Below are 11,685 nucleotides of genomic sequence, written 5' to 3' on the forward strand. Positions count from 1 at the left end.
CAGCAGCCTTTATATGCTTCAAAATATAAGGAAATTAATACATGATGACTTGCAGCAGAACCAGCAGGAGGTTCAGACAGCAGTGCCTTAAAAAGGAGGTCATAGTAGGCAATGAATCATTCTGAACAAAGCACAAAATCTGTAGTTAGACCTGGTTTTGAGTGGTTCTGACATTTCCTAGCTGTTTGACATTGGGCACATCATTTAATCCACTTGCCCCTCAGTTCATTATCAGTATGAAGAGTTTATAATGATCTGCTATCCTACCTAACAGTGTTATTACATGTGTCAAATTAAATAGGAAAATATGTGTGACACCTTTCAATGATATGCAACTGTAATTATCTGTCCTTCCTCATCTTCCTGTCTTCCCCAATGTCACTTTCACCATCCTGAAATTCTTGAGGCAGAACTGGATACAAACTTCTCTGGGGCGGATATTGTACTCTTCTGCCTAGGCTGCCAAAGACCACAAACTGGGTGACTTAAACAGAAATTTATTTTTTCACAGTTCTAGGGGCAAGAAGTCTAAGATAAAGGTATCAGCAGGGTTGATTTCCTTTGAGCTTTCTCTCCTTGGCTTATCTAGATGGCTGCCCTCTCCCCCTGTCTTTACATGGTCTTTCCTCTGTCCTAACCTCTTCTTAATCAGGATTCCCCTATCTGAAAGTAGAGCTTTCCTTTGAAACTTTCCCAAGCTAAAAAAGCATAAAGTGAAGAAGCAATCACTTTTGGGCACATCTTGCTAACAGATGAACAAAATAATAAGATAAAGCACAGATGCTCACAGACATGATTCAAAGCTATGGTGGCTAGATACTGAGACTAAGTTCCTGGGGAAGAAGCTTGGCGGTGCCACTCTTACTATTCCCAGTGCATGCTGCCTCTATAACAGCTTACTCACTGCAAAAGAAAAACTGAAGACTATTTCACTGTCAACCTCCACTTTTTTTTTTTTGTAAATGCAAAAATCCTCTTCCTATTTCTTTCAGTTAGGTACTAATGTAGGTCTTTCATAAAAGCAAAGTGGTGTAAAGTTAATTTTTGAAAAGCAGAGGACACCTGTAATACATACAACACCAGACATATTGGATTAGGGTCTATCCGTATGACCCCATTTTACCCTACTTACTTCTTTAAAAGTCCCATCTTCAAATACAGTAACATTCTGAAGTACTGGGGGTTAGGACTTTAACATATGATTTTGCTCAATATAGCAACAGTGTATCTAACATAGTATATGCTCAATAGAATGCTCCAATAAACTGCTGATAACTACACTTATGATACCTTCTGCCAAGGAATTATTAAAATTGATCTATCCTATGAAAACTTTTGTTTTAATGGAATTTGTAATATTCCAAGGATTCAAGAGAAATGACAAATTTTCATTCATACTTTTACAAAAGCATCTCAGTTCCCAAGTTCTCATCTTTTCCATCTCAGCTTGTATTCCTGAATTATGTATTTTAAACTTCCATAAGCAATGAATTTGGAGGCTTTATATGATCGCTCTAGAAGTTTGTGACTTCTCCTTCCATCTCTGCATTTCTGGAGTGTTTCTACAGTTACAAAGCATTTAACTTTATATTACTGTCTAAGAATCAGTTAAGTGTGCATCTTATCTTCTCATAAATGGTACGCTCAATAAGAGAAAGGGATATGTCTTATTCATCTCTGAGTGATCAACAATATTTATTGAATAAACATAAATTTCTCTAAACCAGAAGCACTCTTCAGGAAGAGAAATTTTCTTAACCAAACAAAGGAAGAAGGGCAGGAAAAGTGGCAAGGGTGCTAGGTTTAGCTTGGGACAGATTGACTTGGAAGTAGATACACTACAGAAATGTTTATGAAGCTGACTGTAGGTAGCTAACACTAAGAGATATCTCGACTATAAAAATTTGAGTCATAAGTACATACATAGATGTTACTGGAAGCCAAGTGAGTGAATGAGATTGCTAAGGGAATGTAGAGAAGAAAGCTTAGGACCAAAGACTGGCAAGAAAAAGGAAGCTCTCATCCAAACACTTGAGATGAGGTAGTCAGGGAGGAACTAACACACTTAATGTGCACTAAAGGCAAAGCAAAAAGTTTTGAGGCAGTTGGAATAATCCTGAATGTGAAATGCTGCTGCTAAGGCCTCCCCCTGATGTTAGCAATAAGGAGAAGACTGGTGACCCTGTTCAGAGCAGTTTCAGGGACTTTGCCACTTACTGTGTGATTTAGGCGAGTTTCTAAAATTTTAAATCTGTTTCCATTATTTGTAAAATAAGAAGACTATTATCTCCTTGTATTTTGAAAATTAAATAGGTAGCAATAATAATAATAATAATAAGAAGAAGAAGAAGAAGAAGAAAAAGAAAAAGAAGAAGAAAATAATAATAATAATAAAAGTAACAGATACATATAACATTCCTACAATGTGCTGGACACTCTTTCATACAGATTACCTTACTTTAAAAAAAAATCACTAAAACTTTGAGGTTTTCTATAGTATCTAATAGGTACTATTATCACCCCCATCTTCAGATGAGGAAAGTGAAGCTTATTAAGTGATAGATCAACAACAGCATTTAACTTTATATTGCTGAGTAAGAGTTAGAACCAGAATGCAATGAAGAAGTGAGAATGAGAAAGTTTATATATCAAATGTATATAACTCAAGAAGTTTAAGCAAAGAATATGCAGGGGGACTAGGTGGTACCTGGAGGGAAAGATGGACTTAAGATTTATTTCAAGATGGGAGACTTCTTAGCAGATTTAAATGAAAAAGCAAAGAAGCAGAAGAGAGAAAGAAGTTGAAGGCAATGAAAAGATGGGAGCCAGAGATTTAGCACTGGGCAAGAGGAAGAAGCAGGAAAAGATAGGCAGAGTTTAAGGAACAGGTTTGACTAAGACCACACAGAGAACAGGGCAAAGAAATGACTAGGTATTGAAGGCTCAATGGCAACAATTTATATAAATGTGTAATTTTTTCCAGCAGGGCACAGGAGAGCTACTATAGGCAATAAGAGAGGAGTTTGGAATTTTACCCAGACAGGGACAGAACGCCAATGGAGCAAAGGAATGGAGGATAATGGCAAAAGAGTGAGTGAAATAATTTGAAATTAGGGCATCCTTAAGTCACTTTCTATCAGTGAGATCTTGTATATTTCTTAACTATGAAAATTAAGCTGATAGAGAAGGAAGTAAAGATAGGCCTTGATGAGGTTAAAGAACATGTTTAGTGGAGATAGTCAAAGGTCGGGTAGAAGAAGAAATTTTGAACAAAGCTGCATGTCTTCATTTATAATTTCAGAGGTGGGCCATTTCTGGGTAGTAACAAGACTATGACGATATATGACTATATGATTACGGGAGTCGATTAGCTAAAAAAATGATCACCTGAGTTGAAGAGGCCAACATGCCAGAGAAACAATCATCCATCTGAATACTGAAGTTACTCAAGATGAGGGCAGAAATTGAGTTGAAAAGGATTGTATGTGCTAGGTCCTAAATGAGAGAAAAGATCTATGTATAAGAATATAAGAAGACAAGAGTGGTAAAGCCCCTATGCCAGAGAGCACAGGATTTTAAGATGGAGAGATAATGGTCTAAAAATAACAGTACAATAAAAATACAGTCATTCTTCTCTCTCTTCTTTGATATAACAGTGGTGTGGGAGAATGAGCTGCACCCAAGTGATATTGCTCTCCATGAATCAGGAGAGACTCTGTCTTCCATTTAAGGCCTGAATACACAAAAAAATAATCCAGTAAAATGGTTAACAGTATAAGAAATTGGAGTTTCAGAGAATAAGTAGAAAGGTTTGAGAGGGAACAAACAAAGAAGGTTGGGGGAGAGGAAGTGGAAGCTATACCAGCACAGGAGTAACAGTACGGAAGAAGACAGATGATTAGAGGGTTTGGGACAAAGAAAATATAAGATCTGCTGGGTTTATATGGCCATAGGTTATCAAATAATTAGTTCTAGCAATTCTCTGGTGGTTAGGGAGTTAACACTAAGGCCTTGGCAATGATTTGGTTGAATTCTAGCATTTAAAAATTTGGGGGTTGGGGGCCAACATCTGAGTACCTAGCATGTAAAACTGACATTATGTAAAGTGCTTTTACATACTCTTAGTTAATTAAGCCTTATACCTATACCATCTCTCATTTTATAAATGAGGGAACTGAGGATCAGCGAGGCAAAGTGACCACCCTGGGTTATATAATTAATATTTAGGGACACTGAGGAACCCAGGCTTTTCAAATCTAAATCAGTATGGTAGTACAAAAAAGACAATTTGAAATCAGGGCATCTTTAAGTCACTTTCTATCAGTGAGATCTTGTATATTTCTTAACTCCACTAAGACTATATCTACTAAACAAGGTTATTGCAAAGATTAAACTACAACTATGGAATAAAATTTAGCACTTATCTTTTTTTTAGCACTTATCCTATATGTGGCCTACAGAAGAACTTATTTTCCATTGTGAAATTCTTCCTTGGTTTACTTTAAACACAAATTCAAAGTTTCTGAATTAATGCTTATAAATTCTACACATAGGAAGCTGAGGTAGGGAGAGAGGATGTAAAATCTATACCACTTGAGTATTAAGTCTAAACTCCACAGTTTTCAGGTCTTTAATACTATGGATCCAGCCTATCTCTCTAGCCACATCTCAAACTACTGGCTTACACAAACACAATACTCAAACCTGTGGCAACTACTAATTATTAACAAACATATCTTATACTTTCCTCACTTTGTATCTACACCTAAATTATTTAATCTATTGAAATTTATTCTCTAAGGCCTAAATGAAATTCATCTTGAGTGTGACACTTAACCCTGTTTCCAAATGTTGAGAATGATGGCTCCCTCCTATGAATTCCTATATCACTTTGCATTTACAGCACTTATTGCTGTATAATTCAAGTGAAGCATGAAAAAATTTCATTTCTGCCAGCAGAGCTGAAGTCCCTTAACGGTAGTTGGACGAGAACTAACAATTACTTTGCGTCTATGAAGTGCCAATTGCTTTTCTAGTGATTTAACACACACACACACACACACACACACACACACAATTTCATGTAATTGTGACACCCTATGAAGTAGGAATTTATTTTTTACCGATAAGGACATTAAAAGTCACACAAGTTAAACAATTTGCTTACAGTCCTAAGGCCAGTAAGCAATGGAGCCTAGAAAGATCTGATTGTTTCTTATCCACCCACTAATCATCAGGAAAAAAACTTCCACTGCCCGTTATTAAGTATTAACAGAGAGGATTTGATATAGGGTATCTGCCCTCCTATTTTCAGAGACTAAGAAGAGACTCTTCAGAGCAAACAGAATGATTAATATGAATCCTGAATAAAGATGAAGAGTTCAGTCACCTGCTTTCAGGAAGGAAAAGTAAAAAAACATTATTTCCTACTCTTGCATTTTAAAACCCCTCCTTTGAGGTCTATACCATCTGGCTGTATTACTCTCTACCCTTCTCATCTATCATCTACCACCCTCCTAGGTAATCCCCTATATTCACTGCACCTGGATCACAATTGTCCTCTCTTGCCTGCATTCTAGCATCCTAAATCACTTCACTATCCACACAGAAGACTCATTCAGTACAAAAGCCTCATAGTTCCTTGTCATACTCAGCTTCACTGACTTTCACCCCTGCTATACTTCAGCCACCCACACACAGTGAACTAGCTGTCACTTAGAACAGCTCCACGTCAATTAACTTCATTTTTCCACTTTCTGACCATAACCTCCTTTTTCTTTCTAGTTTACTTTCATATTTGCTCATTGATCTAACTCAGGAAATCACAAAATCTTCAAGTCCAAAACTGAACTTATTATCCAGTGTTTTCTGTTTTAATGTCACCACTATGCCCCTAGTCACCCAAATCAAAAACCTGAGCATCACGCTGGACTCCTCACCCTCTTATATTCATAGCCAATCAATCATAAGACTTCATTCCTTTCTCCTTATCCCTATGACCACACTTTAAAAATGTTATTCAACCATGTCCGATAAAATCCTTTCAGTGATTTAAAAAAAGAATCGTTCACTGAATTAATTTCAAGATACTTATGCATACAAGGTCCGCCTATGGCCTCTTCGTGTATTTCCAGCCTCACAATTTACCTATTACATCTTTATTGTTATATTCTTAGCAGTCTCAAACTGCTTGTGATTCTCTATGCAAGCCATTCTTTTTCTCACATTGATGCCTTTCCTCAAGGTGTTTTGTTTTTTTTTTTCCTGTTTGAAGCACACTTTTTACTCATCTTTACCTGACTTACTCCTATTTACCACTTAAGATTTGGGTCTGGTGTCATTTGTTCTCAAAGCCTTCCCTCAAGTCCTAGGCTAGTTTAAACACCCTCACCTTGGGGCACAGCTCTTACCTTTTACTCTGAGATGACCTATTTTAGCATCTAATTTACCAGCTGCACAAAGATTAGAAATGTATCTTATTCATCTTGGTATACCCAGCTAAACTCAGAACATAGCACAGTGCCTAACACAGTAGATACATAAATGTAAAGTTTAGAACACGCTGAACTTAATTTTCTGTAGGATATTCACACCAGTTTTTTTCTCACAGAGCTTTTAGGATTACCTACTATTTATTAAGAAAAGGAACCAGAGACTTTCCTGGGTCTATACCGTTTTGTATAGAATGGTGTTATACAAATTTTTATCCAACTTACATAAAAGGGCAACAACATTTGCAAACATACCAGAAATCAAAATTTGACATGTATGTTACAAACTTCAAAACCACTGAAAAACTTAAACAATGAAGACATAAGCACAAAGAGAGAACCAATTTTGACTGCTGTTATGTGCTTGTCTATGCTATAAAAATAGTACACTTTGCTTAGAATTTGAACAGGGTCCCAGGTACAAGAGTTGGCATTTTACCTACAAGGCCATTACAGCTCTGCTGAGCTTAAAAAATTACTAACCAGCAGGGTTGCTTAGGCAGGGGTTTAGGACATTGGTAAAAGACTCTTAAAAAACTTAACCCCACATACCAAGGCTCAGCAGTGAAAAAGCAAATAAGAAATAATGCTGGTAAGTGAGCAACAATAACAAAAAATGTTCTTTTTCATAGTAATTTTAGGCCTTCTGCCTGCAGTCAGAGCATAGAGTTCAATGTAATAAAGCATTTCCCTTTCCAACTAAATATTAAATTGCAGTTTGGCACCAAACTGGCTCTCAATCCTTTTTCAGAGTAAAATTAATAAACTTGTCTATTAGTATGGTGCATTGCAACATTTTAATATATATAAGCTCATTTGATAAGTTTATAGATATTTAAACAATGAGAGAAAACCCCCAAATTTCTACAAAATAGAGTCTTTTAGTTTGTCACAACAGTACTAGATTTTTAAAAAAATTCAAAACAGCACAGAAAGGAGCAAGGGAATTGAGTACTTTTTATTTAAGCAGGTCAATTCTTGTGACCAAGGAGCTTCTTGGAGAGAATAGGTTTTGTCTCCTCACATCAAGAAGCTCTCCTTTGAGGGGAATATGGGGAAAGGACAGCTTATTCAGAAAAGGGATCAGAGAACCACAACACATGAGAATTGAGTGAAGGAACTGGAGTAAGGAAAGGACGCGACTTCAGGGACATTACTTTCTTCAGATACCTTAAAAGGGTTTCTGTCTATAAGGAAAAAAGTAGGAAGAATGGAAGGCCATTTTAGAATTCTGCCTACTACACCTAGAGAGAAATGTTCTTTTAAACATTTCTCCATGAACTCCCGTGGCAGTTTGTTCTGTAACTTCCTACATGGCACAGAATGCCTTCTTTTGTCATTATTAGGACTAGATACATTTTAAAACTCCTTTTACATGTTGAAAGTTTCTTAAAATTTGGAAACGTTCACATCTGCAGCTCCAATGCCTCAGACAAGGCTTCATATGGAGATATTCCTACATATTTGCTGAAAAACTCAAAAATGTACATATTGTCTTTCGGAACTTTGCTGCTTTTTAGATTCAGCTCGAAACTTCTCTGACATTTCTCAGGAAGAATTCATTGTTCCCTCCTCTTTCAACCAAAAGTATTTATAAAAACCAAAGCTGTCCAGGAACAGAATGGGTTTCTTTGGGAAGAAATTAATTTCCTATCACTGCAGGAGGTGTTCAAGCGGGTAGGTCAAATTATTATGGGAGAATCTGGGATTTTCAAAGCTACTTTGACACGGGATAGAGAAGGGTACCCTAGATGACTTTTAAATTCCCTTCCAGTCAAGAGATGTTCTTGGGTTCAGCCATCTCCTAGAAATTCTTTTTCATTCCTCTGGGGGCTGGCCCACAGTTGTGCCCACGTGTCCAGCCCTCTAGGCAGCTTGCTCACCTGGGTGCCCAGCGGCTACCCCACCCTAACCCCAGTTCTGAAGTTTGAAACCTGCTCTCCCCGCCCGTTTCCGGAGGCACACGCGAGTTGTCCCTGCGCAGCTCTCGCTGCCGGAGCTAGCCTGGGGGATCGCAGCTGACAGCTCCGAGCTCTTCGCACCCCCAGCCTTCCGTTGGGCCCTGCTGCCAGCCGACTTCGGTGTTCGCCTGCCCCAAACCGGGACCCAGCGAGCGAGGACCCTCCAGCATCTCCAGGCTCTTGACAGACCCGCGCGCAGACTGACAGCCACTCAGACTCCTGGTCTTCGTCCCAAAGCCGGCCCTCCCTGGCTGACCCCAGCCCCGCCGGCCTGGACAGCACTGCTCCTGCACGGACCGCCCCCGATGCCGAACCACCAAAGGTCCCTCTGTCCTTAGGTTCCCCGCGCAGGGTCCCTTGGAGAGCTCCTAGCCGTCAGGGCTGCCAACCGGACACTGGGCCCAGGCGGCCCGGCCGCGGATGCAGAACCTGCCGCCGGGGCTCCGGGCCGGGCTGACAGGGCGCGGAAGGGCCGCGGCCGCGGTCGGACCACCGACAGGCCGACCTTCCCGAACGGCCAGCTAGCGGGCCCGGAGGGGCGGGGACAGCGGGCGGGCAGGTCCCGCCGCCGCCTCCTCGCCCGGGGCGGACCCTGGTGGCCCAGGCCCCGCGGGCCACGGGCTGCCCCAGCTAGCGGAGGCGGCTGCGAGGCGCTTACCTGCGGGCGCGGGGCGGCGCGGGGCGACTCACTCCTTTCCCGCCGCCATGTTTCCGCTGCGCAGGGAGCAAGAGAGGACGCGCGAGGGGGGCGGGTGAGGGAGGCTCCGGGGGGCGGCTCCTGACGGCCGCGGGCGGGCGGCGGGCCGCGGGGGGCTCGACCGAGGCGGCTGCCGCGGCGGCTGAGGCGCGGGGCGGGGGGCGGGGGCGGGGCGATGGCTCCCCGGCCCCGCCCCCCCGCCGCGAGGTGGCGTGCGCCTCGGCCGTTGGGCCCGCGCGCGGGGGCAGGGGGCGGGGACGCCGTCGAGCGGCACGGCCTCGCCAGCTCCAACCGCCTCTTGCCTTCCAACGCGTCTCGCGGATGGGTAAACCGAGGCTTGCGGAGAGGTCAGACACTCGGGTTCGAATCCCGCCGCCGCGCGTCACCGGCTCCGAGGCCGCGCGTGGGCCCATGAGGGATGTGGCGGACCCACGAGCTGTCAGGTCTCGGCCCGAAGGCCGACTGACGCGTGGCGCTGCCTCTGGCGAAGAGCGGGCGCTCCCGGGGCTCGAATCCCCACCCTGCTCATGACCAGCCGTGTGACAAATGACCCATCTCTACCCCAGGGTCCTCATCTCTATCGTGACAGCACTTAATCCAGACGGATGGTGTGAGGATAAAATAAATTAATGCTTGTAAAGCCCACGGAACAGTGCGAAGATCTAGTAAGTAATTGCTTAGTAAGTATAAGCTCTCAAGGTCCTTCATCGGTTCACGCATTTAACAGGGACGCATGGAACCCTAGGTGTAAGGCCCTGTACACAGCGTCATTCTTTCAGTGCCAGTGAGCACTCTTTGCTACACTCTTGGTTAACCCCACCTCCACCCCCAATTATTCCTATTTTAGCACTGAGGAAACAAGCTCAGGGAGGTGAAGCTACTTGTCCAAGGTAAATGACTGACTTCAGAGCCTATATTCTGCCTGCCGGGAGTGGTCAGTTCTCTTAGGATGGGTCAAAAGAGTCAACCCAGAGTTAAACACATGCAACTTAGCTCTTGAAAGAGTGTACAAGGGAAAAGTGATTTCAGGCAGAGAAAAGGAGGTGTGTAAAGGGATGAAGACGTGAGTGATACCGTATGGCTGGCTGGTGTGACTGGTGTGGCAGGAGTACGGGAGACATAAGGTATAGTGATGATGATGCTCAAGTTAGGGAAAGGAAGCCAGGACATGGAAGGAGGTCCTTGTTTGCCCATAACAACATTGAATGTCTTCTACATCTAGCTTAGAATTTATTTTGTAGGCCAATGGTTTTCATATTGTCCTGGGTGTTTCTGAGTTCCTTTCAGGGTCTAGTGAGCTCAAAATGAGTTTTATACCAATGTTAAACGTTATTTGCTTTTTTTCATTCTCATTCTCTAGCATGTAGTGATATTTTCCATAGAATATAGGGCATGATATTTCAACAGGTTAAATGCAAAAACAGATTTTAGGATCCAGCTCTCTTCTTTTAAGACAGGTGTTAAAGAGATTTGTGCAAATGTGAGACACCTCTCTTCTCATTAATATTTTATTTTAGAAAATGTATTTTCATTAAAATGCATTTGTTACATGTAATGGATTTATTGTAAATTTTAAATGAAATAATACAATTTTAGAAATTTCTAAGTTCTAATTTCTAATATGATAAATATTGATAGAAGTAACCAAGTGCACATTTAAAAAAAAAACAAACTCTTTGGGGTCCTCAATAATTTTTAAGAGTGGAAAGGGGTCCTGAGACCAAAAAGTTTCTGAATGCCTGTTATTGGGTATAAGCTATCGAAGTTTTAAGTAGGGGAGTGCCTTTCTTAAGACCTCCATTTCAGAAAGAGATTTCAAGATCCAAATCAGGCCTTGAGAGGTGAGTTCACAAGGCACAGGCATTCCAGGTAGATAATGACCCAGATGACTCTGGTCTTTTTATTTCTAATTTGGTATTGCCTCACCACCTGACAGGTAAGCACTAAGGTGAGTGTTTTATTCCTTTATTTCCAATTTTGTGTAGTGAAGATTTTGTTCTGTTTGCTGTGGATGCTGCTGCTCTCTCTGACCCCAGCACTCTGTTACCTCTTATTGCCCATTTTCTGAAAAGCAGTCAAGGAGGCAGATGAGAGAAAAGGAAGAGGTTACCAATGATAGCATGTGTGGGCATGGGAATCCTGGCAGAGGTCCTCCAAGGACACCCAGCCCAGGGGATCCTTCACAAACTTCTAGGGCTCTTCAGTCATTGAGAGGGAATACAATTGTAACAACACCTCTGCTGTCTAGAAAGCAGCTTTTGAGTTCTCCTAGAGTGCTGAGAATCTGTTCTTTTCATATTAAAAGACAGTATCCAGAGCAGATGAAAATATATTAATCTTGAAAACAACACAAAATTAAAAGAAGCACACACAAAAAATGATGCAATGAAGACGGGGTAAGTGGGAGATGTATGAGGCTGCTGATGGTGTAACATGGCACATATTGTTTCACAGCAAACTTTTTTTATAAGTATAAAGTTCATTTTAAAATAATGATAAAAGAATAGTATAGTAAATACATAAACCAGTAACATAA

The 11,685-nt window shown here is 41.5% G+C and overlaps 1 protein-coding gene across 3 annotated transcripts in view; it reads right to left on the minus strand.

The window, feature by feature from the left end:
- The window catches only part of SCMH1 (Scm polycomb group protein homolog 1), a 140,580-nt gene extending 131,354 nt beyond the window's left edge, over positions 1–9,226 (minus strand). The window contains exon 1 of one of the 3 annotated variants that reach the window (XM_036232603.1): positions 9,111–9,226. The gene's annotated coding sequence lies outside the window, so the exon portion shown is untranslated. The remainder of the gene's footprint in view (positions 1–9,110) is intronic. The other 2 variants (XM_036232600.1, XM_016140010.2) reach the window with 2 other exon arrangements.
- Between the last annotated feature and the right edge of the window lie 2,459 nt (positions 9,227–11,685).

The sequence above is a fragment of the Rousettus aegyptiacus genome, unplaced genomic scaffold (assembly GCF_014176215.1).
Source record: "Rousettus aegyptiacus isolate mRouAeg1 unplaced genomic scaffold, mRouAeg1.p scaffold_m13_p_1, whole genome shotgun sequence".
Classification (NCBI taxonomy): domain Eukaryota; kingdom Metazoa; phylum Chordata; class Mammalia; order Chiroptera; family Pteropodidae; genus Rousettus; species Rousettus aegyptiacus.